Genomic DNA, 26,649 nt, shown 5'->3' with positions numbered 1-26,649 from the left:
TAAAAACTAATTTAGTCTAAGTATATGTGCATAGAATTATAGGAACAAGCTTAGAGGACAGCTTTGGGAAAGTCCAAAGACACGCGTATTAAACAGAAAAGAGAACGAACAAAGACCAGGTACATGCTCTGTGAAAGAGAAAGGATCCCTTTTCCCTCTAAGTTCTAACGCAAGTGCAAAGTAAGAAAGTAGGCTGAGAATACAAATGCTAGCGCTTGTTATAGGCTCAGAGACATAATGATATGCCTCTGTTAGGTTTTGTATGTTGTCAATTTAGACACGGTAGCGTTCCTAATGTGTAGTATAGAAGGAGGAGGGTTTGCCTCCTCTTTAAAAACAAGAGAAACTGAGCGCTCGTGTTATGCTCCTAACCCCTGAAGATGCCACATATGTGGCGAAACATGTCGGGGAAGCTTCCACTCTGATTTTAAAATAAAGCACACCAGTGATCTACAAGGGGATCCTACTGCAGACGCCTACTAGATAGGACTGATAGCAAATATATGAGACAAGGCTAAAGCCACTAGATAGAGACAAGGGGCCAGATTTATCATTAGCTCAAATCAAAATAATGGCGTGAAAAAGTCGCCAATTTTTTTGCACAATCGCTAAAACGGCGCAAAAATGTGCAACTCTTATTGGCTCTGCGCTATGCTCGCCAGTTTTCTGAAAGTGGGCGTGTTTTCTTATGTAAATGAGTCTCTAGACAGATTTACTATTGCGACAATTTAAAAAGTCACTCCAGTGTGGACCATGCTTATCGTATGCGACTTTTTAATAGAACATGTTATCTTTTTTTATGAAGACTTGAGACTTTTGTAAAGCCGCTTACTGATGGATAAACTGCTACCGTCAAACCACATTTATCACAGTATTAAAGGACCATTAATAAATCTTACTGGAGTAAGATGTAAGTGTAATGATAATTCTGGCCCGAGGTGTTTTGGAAAAAGCTCATCAATGAAGTGTTCACCCAGTGTCGGACTGGGGTACCTAGGGCCCACCAGTAACATTTATTTTGGGGGCCCACTGTACAGATACATTCCAATATAATAAATAATCTAACAAGTTTTTTATATGAACATAGGCTGGTTGAGGTGCTGTACATTGAATATATGTCTGTAGTGTAGTAAGTCTACTGTGTTATGTGCCACTTGTGCAGAGGGTGGGAGACTAGGGGCCCACCTTGCTCAGGGGCCCACCGGGGGATTCCCCTGTACCCCTGTGGGCCAGTCCGAGCCTGTGTTCACCTATAGAAGAGCAAAAATACACGGGAGAAAATCTCACTTGTGGTTTAGCAAGTGACTATTGGCACAGATATCAATGTTGAGAATAATAACTAACATAGTGATCTAAGCTGATACATCTCTCAATAGGTGCACTCCGTAATATAACAGGCATTGTTCTGTGTGTGATCTATACAAAAAACATCACAGAATCATACATTAGTAACTAATGATTCCGATAACAGAGAGAGTGTGAAGGTTAACACATCTACTGTTCAGACACAGAATTGATCCTCAACACCATAATCTCTAAGTCAGTGAATGAAGAAGTAATTACACCAGTGTGCTTTGAATGTTTATTAATCTATAATTTTTTTTTTGTTTTTTATGTGAAATAATAAAGGTTATTTTTTTTAGAAGGATAATAGGCCACAAACATAATTTATATAGCCTTTGGTGATTGATACATGATTGCATAAAATATTCTGGGCCAAAAATGGGTCTTTGCTTCTAAGGCTTCTTTCACCCTAGCGTTTTTACTGGATCCAGGCAGGGTTCAGCAAAAACGCTTCCATTACTGATAATACAACCATCTGCATCCGTTATGAACAGATCCTGTTGTATTATCCGTAACATAGCCAAGACAGATCCGCCATAAACTCCATTGAAAGTCAATGGATAATGGATCCGTTTTCTATTGTACCAGATTGTGTCAGAGAAAACGGATCCATCCCCATTGACTTGCATTGTGGGTGATCCCGGATCCGTCTTTCTTTGTGCCCATTGACAGTGAATTGGGACAAAACAGAAGCGTTTTTTTTCCGATATTGAGCCCCTGTGACGGATCTCAATACTGTAAAACTAAAACGCTAGTGTGAAAGTAGCCTAAGATATTGAATGGAGAGGTGGCCACACTTGCTTGAAGTTTTTGTATGGAAGTTACTGATCCGGCAGCGCTGGCTGACCAAACAGATGTCACCTGTTCTTTGAATTCTATTTGTAGAGCTGCTACACATGGGTATCACAAAAACCTGTTTATCCTAACATATGATAGCCCCAGAGACTATTCTGTGCATATGATATAAATGTGTAAGATGTCATTTCCCCATTTAAGTTGTAAATGGTAGCAAAATGTAACCCTGTAGGTGTGATTGTAACATATATTTCAGTTCATGTAGGCATGTTATTTTATATAATAATGCATATCTGTCTGCTGATACCTAATCTGTGGGATGTTGTAAACTGGCTTAAAATGAGGTGCCGTCGCTAAATGTGACTTTTGTTCTGCATTTAACACATTAGTATGTTGACATTTGTCACTGGTGGATTTCATTATTTGCTGAAAGGGTATTAGAGGGCTTGACAGCATGAATGGTTTGTCCTACAGTCTTTGAGAATTGATAAAGGCATCTTTGTTCTGAAAGCAAAAGCATTACAGACATCTTATTGATGGACACAAACACATATACATACATAGTGAAACGCTGTGTCTCATACGTACACATGCTTCCAAAGATTACGCAAACGTCAACATTTGAATATATTTTTAATGCTGATAAAAATTAATTTTATTTTTTTACAACTATACATAAGTCATAAAAAAAAAACATATTTAGCAATTAGTTGTTAGATGTTTTTTCAGCCTCTATTAGTGGAGACATAATTCTTAAAAGGGTTGTGCAAAAATGGGGTGGTTTGGCAACCCTCCCCCACTTGACTAGCCTGTGATGCATGCTCCCTCGCTGGAACCATCCAGTTTGAGGTCAACTGCAGCCAATCACTGGCTGCAGCGGTGACTGGCTCCCCTTACGTCATGACAAATGGTCACATGATGCAAAGTTATCCGGTCACTGGCGTGGCCAGTGATTGGCTGCAAGCGCCGTCAAACCGGATGTTTTCAGCAAGGGTGCGCAGCATCGCAGGCCAGGAGGAGGAGGAGCAGGGAGCCAGCGCTGGGAAGCAGTTCCCTGTTGCTTCATGTCCACCTAGTAACTAACTTTATTTAGACAGTTGCTATGCATATTAATCTGGATTTGACATATAGAATAAAAATTTGCTTCTTTTTTTGGATACATTAGATTGAAGATTTTTGCAGCCCAGCCTTCGGAGTCTTGCACCCTCATGTTAACATGTTTTTCTGTTTGCGTTTTGCTGTGCTGCTCCTTTCTATATGAATCTGGATTTGGCAATCACCTAGCATGTCCTGGTTAATTAGGATGAGGTTGCTATTTGCTGAGCATTTACATATTCAGGATATACTCTGTTCTAGTTGCTGGAAATAGCATTTGCTATGTCCATTTCCTTCTAGATATTTATGGATTTTGTTTTAGTCTTATGGGATCTGTATCTTCTTGGTCTGTCTGCTGTGTCTTGGAATTTTCTGTTGCCGTCATCTCAACCCTGCAAAAAATGAGACCCTACCTAAGACTATCACCCAAAAAATTAAAAAACTATGGCTCTCAGAATATGGAGACACTAAAACATGTTTTTTTATTTATTAAAAAATGCTGTTATTGTGCAACACATAAAAAAAAAAGTATACATATTAGGTATTGCCGCGTCCGTAAGAACCTGCTGTATAAAAATATCACATGAACTAACCCCTCAGGTGAACACCGTTAAAAAAAAAATATAGAACCTGCTCTTTAAAAATAGCACATGATATAACCTGTCAGATGAACACTGTAAATAACCCTAAAATAGTACCAAGAAAAATGCCACCTTAGGCCTCATGCACACGACAGTATTTTTTCACTGTCTGCAAAACGGGGCTCCGTTGGTCCGTGATCCGTGACCATTTTTTCGTCTGTGGGTCTTCCTTGATTTTTTGAGGATCCACGGACATCAAAAAAAATGTCGTTTTGGTGTCCGCCTGGTCGTGCGGAGCCAAACGGATCCGTCCTGAATTACAATGCAAGTCAATGAGGACGGATCCGTTTGACGGTTGACACAATATGGTGCAATTGCAAACGGATGCGTCCCCATTGACTTTCAATGTAAAGTCAGGAGTCCCTTTTATACCATCGGATCGGAGTTTTCTCCAATTCGATGGTATATTTTAACTTGAAGCGTCCCCATCATCATGGGAACGCCTCTGTTAGACTATACCATCGGATTTGAGTTACATCGTGAAAACTCATATCCGACAGTATATTCTAACACAGAGGCGTTCCCATGGTGATGGGGACGCTTCTAGTTAGAATATACTACAAACTGTGTACATGACTGCCCCCTGCTGCCTGGCAGCCCCTGATCTCTTACAGGGGGCCGTGATCAGCACAATTAACCCCTCAGGTGCCGCACCTGAAGGGGTTAATTGTGCGTATCATAGCCCCCTGTAAGAGATCAGGGCTGCCAGGCAGCAGGGGGCAGACCCCCCTCCCTCCCCAGTTAGAATATCATTGGTGGCCAGTGCGGCCCCCCCTCTCTCCCTCTATTGTAATAATAACATTGGTGGCACAGTGTGCCCCCCCCCGGCCCCCCCTTCCTCCCTCTATTGTATTAATACGTTGGTGGCACAGTGTGCGGCCTCCCCCGCCCCCCCCATCCCTCCCTCTATTGTATTAATAACATTGGTGGCCAGTGTGCGGCCTCCCCTCTTCCCCCCCCACCCCGATCATTGGTGGCAGCGGAGTTCCGATCGGAGTCCCAGTTTAATTGTTGGGGCTCTGATCGGTAACCATGGCAACCAGGACGCTACTATAGTCCTGGTTGCCATGGTTACTTAGCAATAGTAGAAGCATCATACTTACCTGCTGGCTGCTGCGATGTCTGTGTCCGGCCGGGAGCTGCTCCTACTGGTAAGTGACAGGTCTGTGCGGAGCATTGCTAAATGAACTATCACTTACCAGTAGGAGGAGCTCCCGGCCGGTCACAGACAGCGCAGCAGCCAGCGGGTAAGTATGATGCTTCTACTATTGCTAAGTAACCATGGCAACCAGGACTGCAGTACCGTCCTGGTTGCCATGGTTACCGATCGGAGCCCACCGATTAACTGAGACTCCGATCGGAACTCCGCTGCCACCAATGATCGGGGGGGGGGGGGAAGAGGGGAGGCCGCACACTGTCCACCAATGTTATTAATACAATAGAGGGAGGGAGGGGGGGCCGGGGGAGGCCGCACACTGTGCCACCAACGTATTAATACAATAGAGGGAGGAAGGGGGGGCCGGGGAGGGCGCACACTGTGCCACCAATGTTATTATTACAATAGAGGAAGGGGGGCCGGGGGAGGCCGCACACTGTGCCACCAATGTTATTATTGCAATAGAGGGATGGAGGAGGGGGGCGCACACTGTGCCACCAATGTTATTAATTCAATAGAGGGAGTGAGGGGGGGCCGCACTGGCCACCAATGAAATTCAAACTGGGGAGGGAGGGGGGTCTGCCCCCTGCTACCTGGCAGCCACGAATCTCTTACAGGGGGCTATGATACGCACAATTAACCCCTTCAGGTGCAGCACCTGAGGGGTTAATTGTGCAGATCACGACCCCCTGTAAGAGATCGGGTGCTGCCAGGCAGCAGGGGGCAGTCATGTACACAGTTCGTTGTATATTCTAACTAGAAGCGTCCCCATCACTATGGGAACGCCTCTGTGTTAGAATATTCTGTCGGATCTGAGTTTTCACTAAGTGAAAACTCAGCTCTGAAAAAGCTTTTATGCAGACGGATCTTCGGATCTGTCTGTATGAAAGTAACCCACGGCCACGGACACGGATGCCAATCTTGTGTGCATTCGTGTTCTTTCACGGACCCCTTGACTTGAATGGGTCCATGAACCGCTGTCCGACAAAAAAATAGGACAGATCATATTTTTTTGACGGACAGGATACACGGATCACGGAGGCGGATGACAAACGGTGCATTTTCCGAGTTTTCAACGGACCCATTGAAAGTCAATGGGTCTGCAGAAAATCACGGAAAACGGAACAACGGCCACGGGTGCACACAACGGTCGTGTGCATGAGTCCTTATCCTGTAGTTTCCAAAAAGGGGTCTTTTTTTGGAGTTTCTACTCTAGGGGTGCCTCAGGGCTTCTTTAAATGTGACATGGCATCTTAAAATTATCCCAGTGAAATCTGCTTTCCAAAAACCATATGATGTTCCTTTCTTTCTGTGCAATGCCGTCTGCCCGTACAGCAGTTTACTACCACATATGGGGTGTTTCTGTAAACTACAGAATCAGGGTAATAAATATTGAGTTTTGTTTGGCTGTTAACCCTTGCTTTGTTAGTGGGAAAAATTTATTAAAATGGAAAATCTGCCCAAAAAGTGAAAATCAGAAATTTCATCTCCATTTTCCATTAATTTTGAACACCTAAAGGGTTACCAAAGTTTGTAAATTAAGTTTTTAATACCTTGAGGGGTGTATTTTCTAAAATGGGGTCACTTTTTTGGAGTTTCTACTCTAGGGAAGCATCAGGGGGTCTTCAAATGTGACATGACAGCTTAAAATTATCACAGTGAAATCTGCTTTACAAAAAACATATGGCGTTCCTTTCCTTCTGCGCAAAGCCGCGTTCCCGTACAGCAGTTTACGACCATATATAGAAAATCGCACCAAAAATGTAAAATTCTGAAATTTTATCTCCCTTTTTCATTAATTCTTGTGGAAAGGGTTAACAAAGTTTGTAAAATCCGTTTTGAATACCTTGAGTGGGGTTGTTTCTAAAATGGGGTCATTTTTGGGTGGTTTCTATTATGTAAGCCTCACAAAGTGACTTCAGACCTGAACTGGTCCTTAAAAAGTGGGTTTTGGAAATTTTCTGAAAAATGTAAAGGTTTGCTTCTAAGCCTTCTATCGTCCCCAAAAAATAAAATGGCATTCTCCAAATTATCCAAACATGAAGTCAGGGCCGGTTCTAGGTGAAATGGGGCCCTGGGGCGAAAAATCAACACTTGCTGACTTTAGCGTCCCTCCCATCACTACAGAAATACAGCGCCATACCTCTTATGTCCAGTGACGTCGCCTTTGATGTAGATGTCCTCGTCTTCTCATTTCAGACCTTCAGACCAGACCACCGGTTTGTCATTTTCCGTCTCTGCAGTTTGACAACAAACTGCTCCCCCCATGTGCCAGTAAAAGTCCGGTATAAAAAAAAACAAAAAACACCTATACTTACCTCCATCACACGGCGATGCGATGCAGCCCTCTTCCGGCCTGTGTCCCGCGCTGTACTGCTCAGGCAGCTCAATGACTTCATTGAGCCGCCTGCACTGGCCTCTGATAGGCTGCTGGTCTTGGCAGCCTATCAGAGGAAAAGGGAAGGGAGACGCCTCTCCCTCCCCTGCCCCACTGCACAGGCATCTATATTGCTGTGCTGAGGACGGCGATACAGATGACTATGGAGATGAACGCTTCCACAATGGAAGCGTTCTTCTACCTGTGATCTACCGACACCGCGGGCCCCCTTCCTGGAGCCAGAGCGAGGCCCCCACCAGCGCAAGGCCTCACAAAAAAAAATGGCTTGGGACCGTGTTGGCTGGTGGAATTGGGCGCCCCTAAGGACTCGGGGGCCCGGGGGCAATTGCCCCCCTTGCCTATATGGAAGCGCCGGCCCTGCATGAAGTAGACATATGGGAAATGTAATGTAGTAACTATTTTTGGAGTTATTACTATCTATTATAAAAGTTGAGAAATTGAAATTTGGAAATATGCAACTTTTTTATATATTTTTTTAAATTTGGTATTTTTTTTTATTAATAAAAATGAAATTTGTTTACTCAATTTTACCACTGTCATGAAGTACAATATGTGACGAGAAAACCGTCTCAGAATGGCCTGGATAAGTAAAAGTGTTTTAAAGTTATTACCGCATAAAATGACACATGTCAGATTTGCAAAAATCGGTCTAGGATTTAAGGTGAAAAGTGGCTCGGTACTGAAAGGGTTAAGAGTTATGTGCACCAGCCTGTTTTTTATTTTTATTGAAACTATATGAAACTCTAATCTTAAGAAAATCTCCCCTATTTTGTTTATAAGATGATATCTATGATCAAATGAATTCTTTAGAAGTGATTACCTATATGCATTTTTACAGTGCCCACCAAGAGGCCTTAGGATGGGCCACCGCCTTTCTACAGCAGCCCACTCTAATTGCTGCTCCCATGTATCGGAAAGTGGGGACTCTGCTCTCACATGAGAGCTGGCCTCTTGCTTTAACAGCCTAAACTGGCAGAAGTGACCCGGCACCTAAGTGGTTTAAAGGGGCAGAGCTCCCTCTGTCTCAAATCTGTATTCCGTGAATGAGAACACAGAGTGTTGATGTCTTGCCATGGCATCCTTAGGCTTAGGCCTCATGCACACGACCGTTGTGTGCATCCGTGGCCGTTGTGCCGTTTTCCGTTTTTTTTCGCGGACCCATTGACTTTCAATGGGTCCGTGGAAAAATCGGAAAATGCACCGTTTTGCTGCCGAGGCCGTGATCCGTGTATCCTGTCCGTCAAAAAAATATGACCTGTCCTATTTTTTTGACGGACAACGGTTCACGGACCCATTCAAGTCAATGAGTCAGTGAAAGAACACGGATGCACACAAGATTGGCATCCGTGTCCGTGATCCGTGGCCGTAGGTTGCTTTCATACAGACGGATCCGAAGATCCGTCTGCATAAAAGCTTTTTCTGATCTAAGTTTTCACTTCGTGAAAACTCATTTCCGACAGTAAATTCTAACACAGAAGCGTTCCCATGGTGATGGAGACGCTTCTAGTTAGAATACACTGCAAACTTGGTACAAGACTGCCCCCTGCTGCCTGGCACCACCCGATCTCTTACAGGGGGATATGATAGCACAATTAACCTCTTCAGGTGCGGCACCTAAAGGGGTTAATTGTACTATCATATTCTCCTGTAAGAGATCAGGGCTGCCAGGCAGCAGGGGGCAGACCCCCCCCCTCCCCAGTTTGAATATCGTTGGTGGCACAGTGTGTGCCCATCGCCCCCCCTTCCTCCCTCTATAGTTAAAAATCGTTGGTGGCACAGTGTGTGCCCATCGCCCCCCCCCTTCCTCCCTCTATAGTTAAAAATCGTTGGTGGCACAGTGTGTGCCCATGCCCCCCCCCTTCCTCCCTCTATAGTTAAAAATCGTTGGTGGCACAGTGTGTGCCCATCGCCCCCCCCCTTCCTCCCTCTATAGTTAAAAATCGTGCCACCAACGATTTTTAACTATAGAGGGAGGAAGGGGGGGCGATGGGCACACACTGTGCCACAAACGATTTTTAAGTATGGTGTGTGGTAGGGGGGGGGCGGTGGGCACACACTGTGCCACCAACGATATTCAAACTGGGGAGGGGGGGGGTCTGCCCCCTGCTGCCTGGCAGCCCTGATCTCTTACAGGAGAATATGATAGTACAATTAACCCCTTTAGGTGCCGCACCTGAAGAGGTTAATTGTGCTATCATATCCCCCTGTAAGAGATCGGGTGGTGCCAGGCAGCAGGGGGCAGTCTTGTACCAAGTTTGCAGTGTATTCTAACCTGAAGCGTCCCCATCACCATGGGAACGCCTCAGTGTTAGAATATACTGTCGGAAATGAGTTTCACGAAGTAGCTCATTTCCGACAGTATATTCTAACACAGAAGCGTTCCCATGGTGATGGGGACGCTTCAAGTTATGTTCGGGTGTCCGCCTGGCCATGCGGAGGCAAGCGGATTCGTCCAGACTTATAATGTAAGTCAATGGGGACGGATCCGTTTGAAGATGACACACTGTGGCTCAATTTTCAAACGGATCCGTCCCCATTGACTTGCATTGTAATTCAGGACGGATCCGTTTGGCTCCGCACGGCCAGGCGGACGCCAAAACGACTTTTTTTTCATGTCCGTGGATCCTCCAAAAATCAAGGAAGACCCACGGACGAAAAAACGGTCACGGATCACGGACCCACGGACCCCGTTTTTTCGGACCGTGAAAAAAAAACGGTCGTGTGCATGAGGCCTTAATGAAGGCCTCAGGGCTACCTGCAGTGTATCCCAGTAGGCTGGGATAGCACTAACAGTATAATTTCTCTGCAGTGCATAAGCAGCCAGAGAATTATAGAAGCAATCAAAAGATTGCCTATTAAAGTCCCCTTGTATTAAATGGTTAAAAAAGGTTTTAAAAAGTTTTATTAAATAATAAAATTCCAAGTTTAAAATACACACCTTTTTCCATTGAGAAATGCTTTTTAATGAAAAAAAAGTGCAAAAATAAGATCCCCTTCACATATTTGGTATCGCCGAATCTGTAATGACCTACACTACACAATTATAATGTCATTTATCCTGTATGGCTACTTTGTGCTTGTTCACCACCAGAAAAATGGACCGGAAAAGCGATCAAAAAGTGTTATGTACCCCAGAATTATAGCAATAAAAACTCACACAAATGAAGCCCTCACACAGCTCCATAGAAAGAAAAAGAAAAAAGTTATGGGTCTTGCGATGCAAGATCAATTTCTTTTTTAAAGAAAAAGGTTTTTATTGTGCAAAAGTAGTAAAATGTAAAAAAAAATATATGCATTTGATATTGTTGTAATTGTACTCACCTAAAGAATAAAGTCATCATGTAATTTATGCTGAAAACTTATAACAAAAAATTTATAACATTAAGGCTGGGTTCACAAGGTCGTTGCGGGAAAATGTGCGGGTGCGTTGCGGGAACACCCGCAATTTTTCCGTGTGAGTACAAAACATTGTAATGCGTTTTGCACTCGCGTGAGAAAAATCGCGCATGTTTGGTACCCAAACCCGAACTTCTTCACAGAAGTTCGGGTCTGGGATCGATGTTCTGTAGATTGCATTATTTCCCCTTATAACATAGTTATAAGGGAAAATAATAGCATTCTGAATACTGAATGCATAGTAAACTAGTGCTGGAGGGGTTAAAAAAAAAAAAAAAAAAAAATTTAACTCACCTTAGTCCACTTGATCACGGCCTGGCATCTCCTTCTGTCTCCTTTGTTGAATAGGACCTGTGGTGAGCATTAATTACAGGAACAGGACCTTTGATGACGTCACTCCGGTCATCACATGGTACGTCACCATGGTAAAAGATCATGTGACGTACCATGTGATGACCGGAGTGACGTCATCAAAGGTCCTGTAATTAATGCTCACCACAGGTCCTATTCAACAAAGGAGACAGAAGGAGATGCCGGGCCGCGATCAAGTGGACTAAGGTGAGTTAAATTATTTTCTATTTTTTTTTAACCCCTCCAGCGCTAGTTTACTATGCATTCTATATTCAGAATGCTATTATTTTCCCTTATAACCATGTTAAAAGGGAAAATAATAATGATCGGGTCTCCATGCCGATCGTCTCCTAGCAACCGTGCGTGAAAATCGCACCGCATCCGCACTTGCTTGCGGATGCTTGCGATTTTCACGCAACCCCATTCACTTCTATGGGGCCTGTCCTGCGTTACAAACGCAGAATATAGAACATGCTGCAATTTTAGAGCTTTGCAGAAGTGATGCGTGAAAAAAAAAACGCTCATGTACACAGCCCCATTGAAATGAATGGTGCCGGATTCAGTGCGGGTGCAATACGTTCACCTACCGCATTGCACCCGCGCGGAAATCTCGCCCGTGTGAACTCAGCCTAAGACTCGGTGTCAGTGTTGCAGTTTTTTTTCCATCCCCTCAGTGTTTATAAAAGTTAATCAGTAGGTTATGTGTATCCCAAAACAGTGCCATTAAAAACTACAACTTGTTCCACAAAAAAAAAGCCCTATATATCGACAAAAAAATTAAAACGTTATAGGCCCTTGGAATGCGATGATGAAAATATGAAAACAAATCTCTTGGACATTAAAGAGGTTTCCTCACTTTAGTAAATGGCATTGATCAAATTTAGAAAGTTTAATACAGGGCACTTACGGTACTTTCACACTAGCGTTTTTCTTTTCCGGCATAGAGGGGCTCTATACCGGAAAAGAACTGATCAGGCATATCCCCATGCTTTCTGAATAGAGAGTATTCCGTTCAGGATATCTTCAGTTCAGTCATTTTGACTGATCAGGACGGAGATAATACCGCAGCATGCTATTGTCTTATCTCCGGCAAAAAAAACTGAAGACTTGCCTGAATGCCGGATCCGGCATTTTTCCCCATAGGAATGTATTAGTGCCGGATTCGGCATTCAAAATACCTGAATACCGGATCCGTCCTGCGCAGACCGGTAAAAATGCGAAAAAAGATACAAGACGGATGCATCTCACAAATGCTTTCAGTCACATCCAGATCGGCGGATCCAGCGGTCAGTTTCGACGACGGAACTGCCCGCCGGATCACACTGCCGCAAGTGTGAAAATAGCCTTACTAATGTATTGTTATTATCCATATTGCTTCCTTTGCTGGATGAATTAATTTACCCATCACATTATACACTTCTCGTACACTACACCATAATTATTATTATTTTTTAGATGTAGGAGTTAATTGCATATAATGTCTCATGTAATTACCATGTAACTTGTGTTTATAGGTTACCAATAATCCATTTTGTATACAGCATGGCAAAAACAGCTGCTATATAAATACATTTAGGCCTACACAGCGACAGCAATAGCATAACACTCATTTCAATGTAACATTGCATGTTCACAATTTCCATTTTATATGTGCAAGTGTAAATTGCTTATAAATTGTACATATGCTATTATTTTTAGCTTGATTTCATGGTTCAGCTACCCAGCATTAACTATCACAATGTAGCCATAGCCTAATGAATTTAAATCTATGTATCAGAAAATATTATACTGTATATATACAGGATAGCCCGAATTGATAATATTATATATATTTGGACTTTTCAATTCAAACGGGCCTTGTTAGATAGCATTTATGTTTATACCCCCAACCCCTCACTTACCTTCCCAACTCTCCATCTCCATTTTTGTCCTTCCCACTATATCATCCTAGATATATGGGTTATCGGGGCATTCAGCATACTTAGTTGTACCAGTATGAATTTAGTTTAAAAACAGACTTGTCATGATGCCTTATTTGTTGATTGCATGTCAAAGTTGACCTTCCAATTGGCAAAAAGATGTGTTTTTTATGAAATGAAAAATGAATTCCATAAATTTAAATAATTCTTTAATATCACACTATACAATTGTGTCATTGAGACTTCAGGAACCAAACTTTGACATGGAACCAGTCTTTAATTAATATAAAAAGTTTTATTACCTATCACAATGCTGTACGGGTATTTACATTCAAGAAGAGCAGAAGGTACAGTATCAAGTGCCAACCCCCCCCCCATGTGCCAGTATCAATACTATGTCTACAATTATCTCTAGGTCCGCAGGCCACGTTTTGTATTTAATTCATCTGTTCATAAAACACAATCCAAAATGTATTGTACCTCAAACATTTTTTTTGTTTTCTGCAAATGTAAGACAATCATTAACCTCCTAACAGTCACGTTAAAATTGGAAAAACCCTTCAAAAAAATGTACGGTAACTTTTTTTATTGTAGATGTTTAATGTGTCTGCAGTAAATCTTGTTGGCACACAACTCAGGGGACACCATTGCATTTTTTTTGCCTTAGTGACATCATTAATTTTAGCCTTAAGGCAGGCGATGGCAGAAACACATTGCCGGCACACTGCCTCTGACAGAACGTTGCGATCTGCGGCAATTAGCCCCTCGGGTGCAGCACCTAAAGGGTTAACTGCCGCTGATTGCAGCACCCTGTCAGAGGTAGGGTGCTGGCAATGTGTTTCTGCCGTCGCCTGCATTTGTATATTAAATGTTAATTATCATTGGTGGCGCAGTGCGCCTTCCTCGCCCCCCCCCCCCCCAGTATTAAAAACATTGGTGGCAGTGGCAGCTTCTGATCGGATCCCCTTCTTCTCATTGGTGGCAGTGGCAGCTTCTGATCGGAGCCCCAGCAGTGTAATCCTGGGGCTCCGATCGGTTACCATGGCAGCCAGGACACTACTGAAGCCCTGGCTGCCCTGGTAATCTCCCTGCTGCTGTGTGTACTATGCACAGGGACAGTGTGAAGTCCTATTCACCATAATGGAGCTCTATCAGGGTGAATAGGACAAGGGATGAAAAGATCCCAGGTTCTAGCCCCTAAGGGGGCTAATAGTTATTAAATAAACTGTAAAAAAAAAATCGAAACAACCCTAGTTAAAATATCTCAGTTGTTTATCCACAACCTTAGAAACAATGAACATGAACCATAAGGACAGGGAAACAGAAGCTATCTGGAATGCCATAACTTCAGAGACAATGTCAGACAGGAATGGTCAGAATTGAATCTTTGTGATTTGGAGGTCTACCCCTGTCATTGAGCTAAGCATCCGCTTCGGCCGGGGACATAAACAATTGGGATTTTTCCCGATCTATCGCCCACAAGCAGACGGGGTACGCCATTCAATAATGCATTGTTTAACTTCTGGGAAGTTTGCTATTTTTTTCTTCAATTCAGCAATAGAAATCAGGAAATAGTAGAATTGTGGTGTGGCTTGTGTGGCAAATGGCTTTACCACACAGCACCTTGGATGGCTGTTCACTTTGGCCAATCACAGGACTTTTACCAGTCAAATATGGAGTATTTTCCAACCAAGTGCACATTTACACTGCCTATTGAATTGTAAGTTGAATGGTGTTTCACTTCACCATCACCTAGGCTAAGTTATTATAAACTGAAATACTGTAAGCTAAGACCATTGTAGCCTAAAGCTTAAAAAGCAAACCTCTAATTTCTAACACAATACATTCATGTTATAGATGTACTTTGCACATGAATAAACAGGTATTTTTTTTACTAGTCACTCCCATTAAAAAAATTATTGTTGGAGGGTATCCCAGAGCCTCATTGTAAAATTATTTTGTATTTTTGCTCAAACTTGTACTTTGTGGGGAGTGAACATTTTGGGATTTTCATTTTCAGTGCTAATCTTTATGAGCAGCGCTCATTCATTCAAATTCATGCTAGCATAACAATATAAGAACTATAAAACAGAAAACCAAAAAAACACATAAGTACTACTTCATTACACCAGATAGGGTTTGATAACACTATGCTTCGAGCCTAACTTTGGTGTATACTCTGGAAAAATATCCCAGCATATGGTATATACCAAATGTAAACATTTAGGAGGCCAAAACAGTGTCCTTTTGACCTCTAATGGGCTGGTGTGCATTAGTATACTTTTTGTGGTATGGAATAGTGCAGTAGACTATGCTATTTTAAACTAAGGTATGCAGTTAAACAATACCATAATACCATAGAGCACAATTTTTACCATTGGTACCTATGGTTATCTTATCCCTTTGTTTGTCTATACAGTAGGATGCATCACAGACTTTCGCTGAAGGTATCCATCAGAGGATCATCTTGACATATGTACCAAATGTAGGCTTCAAATGTGATGTGAAAAGGGACTTACTTGCAGCACACAATGGCACATTTGTACCACTTCAGACCTGAAGTGTCTCACTTCAGCAAATGACAGTTATCATGTAGAGAAAGTTAATACAAGACACTTACTAATGTATTGTAATTGTCCATATTGCGTCCTTTGCTGGCTTCATTCACTTTTTTTGAAACTAGTGGTGTATAATTTGATGGAAAAATCAGGCCAGCAAAGGGGTCAATATGGACTATGACAATACATTAGTAAGCGCCTTGTATTAAAGAGGTTGTCCGGGTACAGACCTGAAACCAGACTTATCACCCATCACATGGCAAGGGAGGCAGCGATGCAGTGCAGGGCAAGGGAGACGGCAAGGGAGGCAGCGATGCAGTGCAGGGCAAGGGAGACGGCAAGGGAGGCAGCGATGCAGCTCAGGGCAAGGGAGAGGATGGAGAGGATGCTCCACTCAGAGGGGCTGCCTGGGTGAAGAAGGGGATATGTCCCGGTTCAACTCTGAGCCCGGACAACACCTTTAACTGTCTACATGATAACTGCCATTTTCTTACTGTAGATAACTACATTTATGGCAGCACAACATTAAAAACAAGCCTTTTAAGAAATTTAATAGGAGGCTAAAGTAATTTAAAAAGATATTAAATCATCCATGAAAAAGTCTAAATTTGCTAAATAATTTCTCATTTTTGCCTTGTAATGAATTCTGCTTATTCAGACAAGCATTGTAAAACTCATCCGTGTTCCGTTTGCCAAAAACAGATTTTCCATCTGTAAGGGATCAGTATTGTCTCCTACAATGTTCAGTAGCAGAATGTAAGGAATGTCAATTTTTGTCACCAATTATCTTAACTCAGTGTCCCAACCAGCCAGTACACACTGCTATGGCATTACTTCCTTTCACTTCTTTTCAGTGTCTTCTACTGACCATCCATAAAAAAGGCCCACACCCAGGTGGCATCTGTGTGCTGTCCATTTTTTTTGCTGACCCACTGAGAATTAATGGATTAGTCTAGCATGAGAATCAGACCATTAGTGCAATTTCACTGCACAGATGGTCCGCACAGAAAATCGGTTTTGTGATTTGGGCCATTGACTAAAACGGATCACTGTTTAGTCTGTGTGCTTTCCATTTTACATGAATATTGCTTGTGTGAAAAGAGCTCATTTGTAAAAATTAATATTATTATTCAGGGGCGGACTGGCCATTGACCCTACATGGTGGGCCAATACCCAGAAGGCCACCATAGCCCTCCTAAAAGCGACTGGCCGCATACATAATTATCTAATGTTCTCAACATTAATGTAGTAGCATTAGGTTCTTATGCACCTGGCTGGTGGTGGCAGGTGTCCTCCTAAATTCAACTGCATCACCATCCTCAGGACCATGATACACCTGAATAGTGCAGTGAGGGTGGTGGTATTTTGTGCTGCACCGTGGTATTTGGTTCTGCAGGGGCAGTATTTTGTGCTACACTACAGTATTTCTGGCCAGGCCTACTTGTGTTGCCCTCCTTCTGTCAGTATGGACTCGCCTACAATATGGGGCCACTTTTAGGTTTCCAGGGCCACTGTAAGTTCCCAATCTGCCCCTGATATTATTGCTTACATATGTATATAATTAGACTTATGTGTAGCACAAACCAAAGGGTCTCCACTACAGATGTAATGTCTCCTCCATACTACGTAATTACATCATACATAGTCCACGACTAAATGGTCTAAGAACAGAAATGTAATTTAGATGAGAAATTTGACCTGTTCATCAACAATATCTGAATTATATGAAGCCTATGGCTTCCATTGGTAATCATTTGTGTACAATATGGTGGGAACATTTTCTCATTGTAAATATGCATGTTGGCACACAACCGCTTAAAGTGCTTTATGGAAATGCTCACGTGAGAAGGAAAAACAACCGAGAAAAGGGAAAATCGCAGAAATGTGCCGAGGATTGTGTATGTGGGAATTAACTTGTCTGTCAGTATGTTTATCGATGATCCTTTGTAAATGTTTATGGGAAGCTCTGTGGAGAATCCATCATCACATGCACAAACCTGAAACCTCGGCACAATAGAGGCATAACCATGAACCAACAAAGTAAGCGTGCAATGCCTGTTACTACACTCTCATGTCTTATATGAATAAAATACAAGTTTGATTCTTAAACGCAGATGCTAAAGCTTCAGATTACATTGTGTTTGGTCCTGCAAGCTATTACAGCAAGCAGCCGTGACTATTTATAGACAGGAAATAGAAGGGACAAATGTGCAAGACAATACTGATACCAAGGTGGCAGGGATACCCTCAGGGATGTCTCCTACTGAGTTATTGACTCTAAAATACTATGCAGAGGAACACAGTAAACCAAGTCTGCTATAATTATCCCCCTTGTAAAGATGAAATAGAAATTCCTTCCTCTGTATAGAAAAACATTACGGAAACTAAATAAAATAGAAAAAAAACTAATTAAAAATACTGTAGATGAAGAATGACAGCATTACTTCTATATGAAAAGCCATATTATTACTTGCTATTATATTACAAATTTTGGATACAAAAATGTGTGCTGGATGGTTATTATAATACATATGTCCTATATTTTAATCCTGCATATTACCACATACAAAGACCTCAAAGACAAGCAAATTTATAACACCTGCAGTCTATAGTTATCCATGCCTTGGTCAAGCGTCTTTGCTGGTACTGGTAAATTTAACATAAAATGTGTATTGTGTTCTTTGTGTGTCTGCCTACCCATTTAATTTTGATGAAACTTCATGAGGTATCAATGTAATCTTCAAATTCCCCCATATGTAATAAAGCTGCAACCATGTGCATTTAAAGGGATCAGGTCGTAGATCAGGAGGAGCTGAGCAGACGGGTATATGGTTTTATGGGAAAAGATTCAGCAAAACTTGTATTTTGTACAATGAAATCGCTGCTCTTTCTAAGCTGAGAAGGGGTGGCTCAGTTAGTTCAATGTTGTCCATTACAAAGCCCTGTAGCCTGATGTGAGAATGCAGAAGCGCATATGTGTGCTACAGAGGGAAGCTGTGCCAGGTGTTCACCAGAAAGAGTGGACCCAAGAGTGATAGACTTAAATGGGACTGAGGTGCAAGAAAGGCTATGTGACATTAGAAGCCAAGAATCCCTTGTCCAAGCACCCTGGCCACTTCCAGGAGAAGATTGTCAAGGATGCAAAGTGTTGGACCCCTATCAGATCAGAAATTGAAGAACTTTTCTGAGTATAAATCATCAATATCTAAGTCCTGTACAACCACTTAAGCCATAGGATCCCAGTATTGTACATGTACAGCGCTGCAGGACCTGACTTAGGTCACGGGGCGCTCTGAGCAGACGGGTGCATGAGCCATGCCTGCTCGATCAGCAGCTTCGGTGCATACATTAATACCAGCATATTAACCCCTTGTATGCCATGGTCCTGACTGAACATGGCATACACAGGGTTGGATGAGGGTACAGGCTCCCTTCCCATTGCCATTGGATCTGCTGTGACGGGGAACCGATGGCAGGAACGGCAGCCCGATGCCTAACACAGGAATCAGGGTTTGCCTCGTACGGAAGCCTGTGAGACCCAATCCCCTGAGTCTTGCAGACAGTCAGTGTATTACACTGGTCGTTGTTCTTATGTACCCCAAAATGGTACCAATCAAGCTGTTACCTCATCCTGTAATCAACGATCCACAACTTAAGACAATCACCCGAAAAAAAAAATATATATATGGCTTTCAGATTATGGCAGCACAAAAATGCTTAACAGAAATAAAATAGACATATTAGGCATCTCTGCATCCGTAACGACCTGCTCTACAAAAATATTACATGACCTAACCCCTCAAATGAATGCCGTGAAATTTTATTTTTTTATTTTTTGGGTCTCCTTGCCCCATAAAGTCCACTATTGAAAGATCTATTTACCCAAAAATAATGCCAATATAAACTACTATCTACTACTACCTCAAAAAATGAGCCTCTAGACAAGACGATCGGTAGAAAATGTTTAAAAAGGCTTTCTGAAAATGGAGACACAAAAACATTATTTTAAAAAAAATGCTTTATTATGTAAAGCTGAAACAAAAAAAATATACGTTTCATATTGTTGTCTATAACGACCTGCTCTATAAATATAACACATGATCTATCCTGTCAGGTTAATACCATATAAAACAAAAACTAAAAACTGTGCCATTTTTGGTTACCTTGCCTCATAAAATGCATACTACTGAGTGATCAAAAATCATATGTACTCCAAAATAGTACCAATAAAACTGTCTCCTTATCCTGTAGTTTCCAAAATGAGGTCACTTTTTGGAAGTTTCGACTGTAGAGGTGCATTAGGGGGTCTTCAAATGTGACATGGCAACTTAAAATTATCCCAGTGAAATCTGCTCTCTAAAAACCAAATGGTGCTCTTTCCCTTCTGTGCCCTGCTGTGTGCTCATACAGCAGTTTACGACCATATATGAGATTTCTTTGTAGACTGCAGAATCAGGGTAATAAATATTGCGGTTTGTTTGGCTGTTAACTCTTGCTGTGTTACAGGAAAATAGATTAAAATGGAAAATCTGAAAAAAATAGTGACATTTTGAAATTTCACCTCCATATTCCTTTAATTCTCGTGGAACACCTAAAGGGTTAACAAAGTTAGCAAAATAAGTTTTAAATAACTTGAGGAGTGCAGTTACTAAAATGGAGTCATTTATGGGTGGTTTCTACCATGTAAGCCCCACAAAGTGACTTCATATCTGAACTGGAAATTTAGGAAATTTTCTTAAACATGTTTAAAAATTGCTTCTAAAATTCTAAGCCTTCTAACTTCCTAAAAAATTAAGTGTAATTTACAAAATGATGAAAAACATAAAGTAGACATATGGGGAATGTTAAGTAGTAAATATTTTATGAGGTATCACTATTTGTCTTAAAAGCAGAGAATTAAAATTTTTGAAAATTGCGAAAATTGGCCATTTGTGAACCAAATTTGTAGCAGACTAATGGATGGATGCTGCAGCCATCACTTACAGTAGAGTGGAGGAGTTGTAGGGCAGAGAAAGCTATATTGGAGAGGTAGGAGAGAACCCACAGCTTCTAATTATGTTGAATCCAGAAGGACTGTGCCAGTGCTCATTGTCCCAGAACGGTCACCTTCTCTACGTCCAAAACATCCCAGTCCGGCACTGCATCTAAATAGGATTGTTTTGTAGTACCCCAAAAAATGCACTTTACAGGAGGCTGCATAACTGGGACTGTGTTAGGCCTCTTGCACACGACCGCTTGCCCTCCGTGACATACTGTCCGTGAGCGGGCCATATGTCCTGGAGCGGCATTGATCATGCGCATGGGAGTACACAGCATCATAGATTACAATGATGCTGTGCACGTCTGGCTGCCCGCGGGACTATTGTCCCACGCTTATAACATTATATGACTGCAGGACAATAGTCCCGTGGGCGGCCCGACATGCACAGCATCATTGTAATCTATGATGCTGTGTTCTCCCGTGTGCACGATCAATGCCGCTCCGGGACATATGGCCCGCTCACGTACCGTATGTCACGGAGGGCATACGGTTGTGTGCAAGAGGCCTTACAAGTATTTCCTGTTATCTATTACATATTTTATATACTTGTCTGGCTTTGTATATTGCCAATGTACGCGCTATAATTGCGCAGAAGGTGCAGCCTTGTAGATCATTGTCAGAAAAAGGGACTAGGCAAGACCTTAAAAATACTTCTTTTATTGCAGACTATGCAATAAATCTAATCAGTATGTTCTGTCCAGGTCTCTGGAAATGTGATTCAAGGCATTACAAAGTAAAATGTGAGACAGGTAGACTGGATTCTTGCTAGAAACAGGCAGATTGTTGAATGCCAATTCAAATATGCTGCCTGTATACAGATAACATCAGTACACACCCTGTTCTGGCATCCAAGTATTAGTCACTTAACCACTGAAATAGTAGAATATGTAATAGTGTTTGTCTTGGAACGCTGTCCCAATTTACCTGTACCTTTATGTGTTCTCTGTGGAACATTCTCATGTGGGTGTTAGTTTATTAGGTATCAAGTGCCTTATTAATACCTTGCCAAGAGGTGACAATTGAGCCAGCACTATGCATGGATTTTTTTTTTTGCAAGATGCATACCTGCAGTTGTCTTTCTATGTTTCCAGGTGAACTTATGTTTTGGTCACATCTAAGTTACTGGAAAAAAAATAAAAAATCACCTGCCTTTTCATATATCTATTATGTCTCCTGTACAAATCACGACCGTTTGTGTTTTGCAGTCCGCAAATTGTGGATTTGCAAAAAAAAACGGATGACATCCGTATGTCATTCCTTTTTTTTTTTTTTACGGATCCATTGTAACAATGCCTAAAACAGACAAGAATAGGACATGTTATTTTTTTTTTTCGGGGCTACAGAACGGACATACTGATGCGGACAGTACACGGTGTGCTGTCTGCATTTTTTGCGGAACCTTTTGCGGTCCGCAAAAAAAAAACCGAACAGGCACGAAAACAAACAATGTTCGTGTGCATGTAGCCTAAGGATTAATATATACTTTAGATACTTGTCAGTCGAACACTTGTTATGTAGCTCTCCAGTCTGCCCCATACAAATGTACGCTTTGCCGAGCATGCATGTGTTCTGAATAGTGAGAGAGAGAAGAAAAATGCAGCCACACTCCACTGGTGAACGGTTATCTTCCCTGAAAACATGAGAATTAAACATGTTGAATTCCATCACCCTGATTTTTATTTTCCCTGACATCTGCTGTGGGAGGAATGTCTGAACACTCTATTCACAAAATCGGCAGATTTGGCCAACATTAACCTAATGTTCATGTCCAGCTTTGGTTATGTCTGCTGAGTAATCTGTCTCTTAGGTCACCCAAGATCTGTTATGTACAGTTCTACATGACAAGTACAACTGCTGCTGGCCTTGGATCGTTAATTTGGATGTCAATACTCAACCCGGGGGGTAATTATTGGCAATCGGGGGGTAATTATTGGCAATCTAGGAGCTGGGGCAACTGACTGATTCCTTTTTCAGTAAAGACCCCTTTACACGAGTAGATAACTGTTTAAAGATTGTAAGATCGAGTGAAAGTGATCAATTATTGAGTTGTATAAGCATTGAATGATCCAACGACAAGCAATAATTGTTTAGTTATGGATAGTCCTTTTACAGAGTTTGTGGGGGGGGGGGGGGGGGGGAGGGGGAGTTGGTGAATTTTAATATGGCAGAATAGTTTCTAAATGTCTTCCCTGTGCATGCCACCAAAACAGCTCTATCGCCGCAATACTACAGGGAGGATTATCTATACAAACAGTAAATACGAAAATACCATGAATAAACAATAGATTTCTTAATGTGTGCATAGTTTAACCCCTTAAGGACCCAGTCATTTTTCACCTTATGGACCAGGCCATTTTTTACCAAATCTGACATGTCATTTTATGTGGTAATAACTTTTACTTATCCAGGCCATTCTGAGATTGTGACGAGAAAACAATCTCAAATACGAAATTTACCAAAATTTTGGAGAAATTAGCTAATTTCCAAATTTCAATTTCTCTACTTTTATAATAGATAGTAATACCTCCAAATATAGTTATTATTTTACATTCCCCATATGTCTAATTCATGTTTGGATCATTTTGTGAATGGCATTTTATTTTTTGGGGACGTTACAAGGCTTAGAAGTTTAGAAGCAAATCTTGAAATGTTTCCGAAAATTTCCAAAACCCACTTTTTAAGGACCAGTTCAGGTCTGAAGTCACTTTGTGAGGCTAATAGAAACCACCCAATAAAATTACCACATTTTAGAAACTACACCCCTCAAGGTATTACAAACTTTGTTAACCCTTTAGGTGTTCCACAAGAATTAATGGAGATGAAGTTTCAGAATTTCACTCCCCCCGCCACTTTTTCCAGTAATAAAGCAACGGTTTACAGGCAAACAAAACTCTATATTTATTGCCCTGATTCTGTAGTTTACAGAAACACCCCATATGTAGTCATAAACTGCTGTACAGGCACACGGCATTGCGCAGAAGGAAAGGAATGCCATATGGTTTTTGGAAGGCAGATTTTACTAGGATAATTTTAACTTGCCATGTCACATTTGAAGACCCCCTGATGCACCCCTAGAGTAGAAACTCCAAAAAAAGGCCCAATTTTCGAAACTACGGGATAAGGTGGCAGTTTTGTTGGTACTATTTTATGATACATATGATTTTTGGTTGCTCTATATTACACTTTTTGTGAGGCAAGGTAACAAAAAATAGCAGTTTTGGCACAGTTTTTATTTTTGTTATTTACAATGTTCATCTGACAGGTTAGATCTTGTGTTATTTTTATAGAGCAGGTTGTTACGGACACGACAATACCAAATATGACAACTTTTTTGGGTTGTTTGTTTCAGTTTTACATACCATAGCATTTTTGAAAAAAATTATTTTTTTTGTGTCTCCATATTCTTAAAGCCATATATTTCTTATTTTTGGGGCGACTAGGAACTCATTTTTTGGGGTATGAGATGACGGTTTGATTGGTACTATTTTAGGGTGCATATGAGTTTTTGATCGCTTGGTATTACACTTTGATGGCTTTTTTGACACACTTTTTTTTTATGATTCTCACCTGAGGTCATGTGATATTTTTATAGAGCAGGTTGTTACGGACGCGCAATACTAATATGTCTACTTTTTTTTACATTTAACACAATATAAGCATTTTTTAAACAAAGAAAAATCATGTTTTAGTGTCTCCCTAGTCTGAGAGCCATAGTTTTTAAAATTTTGGGCGATTATCTTAGGTAGGGGCTCATTTTTTGCGGGATGAGGTGACTGTTAGATTGATACTATTCTAGGGGGCTTACGACTTTTTGATCGCTTGGTGTTGCACTTTTAGTGATGTACGGTAACAAAATGTATTTTTTAGCACAGTTTTTATTCCATTTTTTTTTTTCGTGACTGTGTTCACCTGAGAGGTTAGGTCATGTGATATTTTTATAGAGCCAGTCGATACGGACGCGGCGATACCTAATATGTCTACTTTTTTACTTGAAACTTTTAATTCTTTTTTTGAAAACTTTATTTTTGTCCCACTATGGGACTTCAACATTTCAGGGTCTGATTCCTGTTTCAATACAGCACAATACATTTGTATTGTGCTGTATGGAACTGTCAGTGTCTTACACTGTAAGACGTTAACAGTTGCCTGGGGCTGGATCTCCTGGGCTTCAGTAGCTGGCAGTCCCGATGCCTGTTGAAGGCATCGGGGCTGCCATAGCAACCATCGGGTCCCCGTCACCGCGGTGACCCAATGGGGATATACAAGCTGCCGCAAACCCCCTGTATGCCATGGTCAGCGTGACCGCGGCATACAGGGGGTTAATCTGCCGGCATATGTGTTTTCACCGATGCTGACAGATACAGCAGGGGCCCGGCTGTCAGTATCAGCCGGGACCCTGCTGCTGATCCCGGCAGCATGTGTGGGGCAGCTCGTTAACCCTAGGACGAGAATGCTCATCCTAGTGCCTGAAGTACCGGCCAGTTAGGACGGGCATTCTCGTCCAAGGTCCTTAACGTGTTAAAGGGTCACTGAGTTTTCTGCAAACTTTTAATATGCCATATCAAATCACTAGAAAAATGTGGTATTTTATAGCAGTGGGTCTCTCATTCCATATTTGCTGGCAGCATCCATGTTTTGCAATTGAGTTTCTGAAAATTTATTGAAAAGGCCAAAGTGTCCATATTTTTAGATGTCTAATCTCCTGCTATTTTAAGGTGTTTTCTGGGATTTTAATATTGATGACCTATCTTCAGGATAGTATTAAAGAAGATGGGTCAGCACTGTGATTTGCACATGGTGCACGCGTCCAGGGAAGGCGTCCCACTAGTATATAGTGAAGAAAGACAGGCACTCACTTTCTTGACGATATGAAGAGACGTTTATTCAAGGCATAATAGCATCATCAATACTGTTAATGCTAGTATGCATGGAATAAACATCTCTTCATATCGTCAAGAAAGTGAGTGTCAGTCCTTCTTCACTATATACTATCCTCACGATAGGTCATCAATATCAGATCGGTGGGAGTCCGACACCCGGCACTCCCGCTAATCAGCAGGTTGAAGAGAAGGTGCGCTCCATGCCAGTGCAGCTTTCTCTTCATTGTTTACCTGCTTGCCGTCTACATCACATCAGCAGGTGTAATTACAAGGCATCCCATTCACTTCAATGGGACGGCTCCTTAATATTCAAGTGTATACTACAGAGGTGTCCCATTGAAATGAATGGCACCTCTTGTAAATACACCTGCTTACTGCTTCAATGTTGACAGTGAAGGGAACTCGGCCTTCTCTTGAACTAGCTGATCAGCAGTGTTGCCGATCAGACTCCTGCCGATCTGATATTGATGACCTATGCTGAGGATAGTCATCAATATTAAAATCCCAGAAAACCCCTTTAAAGAAATATTAAAGGGGTTGTCTCCCTAAAATAACACCATTCCATATACCCCAGTAAAGCATTCAGCTAGTTTATGAACCAGAGGGGGAGACTCTCTGACCAACCTGGCCTGCCCATGTTTTACATTATTGGTTGGAAAAAACTTTGTTTCCAAAGCCTTTCAAAAGTTATTGGTCCTTGGCTTGTGGAAGTGAATAGCAGGTTTGACAAGTTATAATGGTATCATACAACAACAACAACAACAACAAAACAAGCCCTCAGAAAGCTTCTTCAATGGGAGTTTTTTTTTACGTTATAGCTCTTGGAATGTGATGATGAAAAAATGAAAAATATTGCTTGGTCGCTAAGGATCAAAACAGACCAGTGACTAGGTAAACTACTGTATAAATACTGCTAAGAAGATTTGGGGACTTATTAGCAGTCCAGTTCTTAGCTCTGGCAATGGGCTGAGCGAAGGCTGAGTGCACTTCACTGGGGGACTGAGATGCAGTACGACGGGAAGCCAGATGGTGCTATGTCTGACCCCTACTGATCAAATAGAGATGACCCATCCTA

The 26,649-nt window shown here is 41.7% G+C and overlaps 1 protein-coding gene across 2 annotated transcripts in view; it reads left to right on the top strand.

The window, feature by feature from the left end:
• LOC122922787 (aminopeptidase O (putative)) overlaps positions 1 to 26,649 on the top strand; it is a 435,225-nt gene that overhangs the window by 129,099 nt on the left and 279,477 nt on the right. The window lies entirely within an intron of this gene.

Source organism: Bufo gargarizans, chromosome 1, assembly GCF_014858855.1.
Source record: "Bufo gargarizans isolate SCDJY-AF-19 chromosome 1, ASM1485885v1, whole genome shotgun sequence".
Lineage (NCBI taxonomy): Eukaryota > Metazoa > Chordata > Amphibia > Anura > Bufonidae > Bufo > Bufo gargarizans.
Note: the sequence above shows the minus strand (reverse complement) of the source record. Positions and strands in the feature narration are given on the sequence as shown.